The sequence below is a fragment of the Heterodontus francisci genome, unplaced genomic scaffold (assembly GCF_036365525.1).
Source record: "Heterodontus francisci isolate sHetFra1 unplaced genomic scaffold, sHetFra1.hap1 HAP1_SCAFFOLD_1076, whole genome shotgun sequence".
Classification (NCBI taxonomy): domain Eukaryota; kingdom Metazoa; phylum Chordata; class Chondrichthyes; order Heterodontiformes; family Heterodontidae; genus Heterodontus; species Heterodontus francisci.
Window position 1 is genome coordinate 155001 of NW_027140534.1, and position 2861 is coordinate 157861.

Consider the following 2861-nt stretch of genomic DNA (forward strand, 5'->3'; position numbering starts at 1 on the left):
CAGAACCGGTTTATGATTTGCTCCCGTCGTCAGATTGACAAAGAGTCTGGTTAATCAGTTGTCCAAATGTTGTAAATTGGTTAATGAGTTGTCACTTCAACTTTTGGCCGCGGTTGGCTACAATGAGTCTTGCCGGGCTTAATAGTCGGCGTGCGGGGGTGACTTTGCGAAGGCTAGCAGTGGGCAGAACCGGTTTATGATTTGCCCCCGTCGTCAGATTGACAAAGAGTCTGGTTATTCAGTTGGCCTAATTTTGGAAATTGGTTAATGAGTTGTCACTTCAACTTTTGGCCGCGGTTGGCTGCAATGAGTCTTGCCGGGCTTAATAGTCGGCGTGGGGGTGAATTTGCGAAGGTGGCCGTGTTTGTATGCATGTTTGCCGGCGTGTTTAGGAAGGTTGGGTGGGTGGGTGGTTGTGTGGGCGCCGTGGTCTGAGGGCACATCCTGTGGGATGTGGGAGGCGGGGGAAGGAGAGCGCCCTTGGTGCGTGTGTCTAGGCGATGCATTGCGGAAGGATGGGCGGGTGGGGCCGGGCGTGTGGGTTCCCGACTTATCGGTGAACCATTTGCTACTGCGGGGCCAAAGCAAAAGGGAAAGCATAAGGGCGCAGGCTGCCCTCTGCGGGACAGGTCCGGCCCTGACGCCGGTTTACGATTTCTCCGGTAAAGCACCTGTCGGGTGGCGACCGGAGGGTCTTTGCAGGGCCTGGATCTCCGAGCCCGTGGGACAGGCGGGAAAGGGTGGCGGCAGCCGGTTGAAGTCCCGACCCTGGGCAGCCTCCCGGTCCTACCTCCATAACTTCGGCGAGGAGGGTCCGATCCCCGCGCGGTCGACGGCAGGCGGTAGGGCTCGGAGGGGCGCGGCCTGGTCCGCGAGTGCCCCGGCGCCGCCCCTCTGCCCGTCCGAGGGACAGTAGGAAATGGCCATACCGCTTTCCGGCCGATTGCCGCCGGACGTCCGGCCGCATTCGCTCGGTCTGCGCGGCCGGCGGTAGCCGGGGGCGAGGGGCATCGGGCGGTGGCGGAACCAGGCCGGCCCGACCGCTGGGGGCCGCCCGGGCGACGTTTGAATCTGTCGGGTCGGACCGCCGAATCCCGCGGGATTTCGGGATCGAATCTGCGGGTGGAATCGGCACCTCGTCCCGCTGTCCGGTTCCCCCCGGTCGACTGCAACGGGTTTCCGAGGCCCGTCGGTCAGGCGCGGTTCGCTCCGCAATCCGCCGGCCGATCGGCACCGGGCGGGGCTCTACGGAAAGAGGGGACCCTCCCGCGTCGAGTGCCGGCGCACCGACCCCGCAGGCTGACCGGGAAGGTGAAGACTCACCCCGCTGAATGCCCGGCCCCGGCTACCCTCCGGCTCCGGGGCCATAACTTCGGGGAGGGAGGTCCGATCCCCGCGCGGTCGACGGCAGGCGGTAGGGCTCGGAGGGGCGCGGCCTGGTCCGCGAGTGCCCCGGCGCCGCCCCTCTGCCCGTCCGAGGGACAGTAGGAAATGGCCATACCGCTTTCCGGCCGATTGCCGCCGGACGTCCGGCCGCATTCGCTCGGTCTGCGCGGCCGGCGGTAGCCGGGGGCGAGGGGCATCGGGCGGTGGCGGAACCAGGCCGGCCCGACCGCTGGGGGCCGCCCGGGCGACGTTTGAATCTGTCGGGTCGGACCGCCGAATCCCGCGGGATTTCGGGATCGAATCTGCGGGTGGAATCGGCACCTCGTCCCGCTGTCCGGTTCCCCCCCGTCGACTGCAACGGGTTTCCGAGGCCCGTCGGTCAGGCGCGGTTCGCTCCGCAATCCGCCGGCCGATCGGCACCGGGCGGGGCTCTACGGAAAGAGGGGACCCTCCGGCGTCGAGTGCCGGCGCACCGACCCCGCAGGCTGACCGGGAAGGTGAAGACTCACCCCGCTGAATGCCCGGCCCCGGGCACCCTCCGGCGCCGGGGCCATAACTTCGGGGAGGGAGGTCCGAGCTCCGCGCGGTCGACGGCAGGTGAAAGGGGCCGGTGCGCCGCGGAAGGCGACAGCAGTCCCGTCAGGCTGCACCTCTGCTCGGGCGAACGGCGTCAGGAAAAGGGGAGAGCACTTCCCCACCGATAGCTCCGGAACGCCCGGACCCATTGGCCCGCGGCACCGGTGGCTGCTAGAGGGCCTCCGGCGCCGTCAGCCGGGGTACGTCCCAGGCCGGCCGGACGGCGGGCAGCCGGAGGCAACGGCCTGGAACGGAGCCAGACTTGAGTCGTTCCGTGCCGTGGGCAAAAAGGCAGGGCTGCGGGTCAGCGCAGTTTGGCAAACCTAGCCGCAAGTGCGGGAAGGGCGGAGGAGCACACGGACGCCGCCTTCCCAAACTGAGCCCAAAGTGCCCAGGCATGCCCCCTTGATCTCGCCTAATCAGTGAGCCCAAAATAATTTCAGAGTGTGGAAACCTTATCCAAAAAGGTCGAAAAGAACGGCCAGAGATCAAGTCCGAAAGGGGAAATCAGTAACAAGCAAGCAGAGTAATCATTAACCAAAAAGCGCAAAATTATGTTAAAAGTGTGAAATCATTAACCAAAAACTCGAAAATAATGTCCAGAGACCAAGTCCGAAAGGGCAAATGGTTAACCAGTAAGCAGAGTAATCATTAACCAAAAATCGCAAAAGTAAGTAAAAAGTATGAAATCATTAACCAAAAATCGCAAAAGTAAGTAAAAAGTGTGAAATCATTAACCAAAAACTCGAAAATAATGTGCAGAGACTAAGTCCGAAAGGGCAAATGGTTAACCAGTAAGCAGAGTCATCATTAACCAAAAATCGCAAAAGTAAGTAAAAAGTGTGAAATCATTAACCAAAAATCGCAAAAGTAAGTAAAAAGTGTGAAATCATTAACCA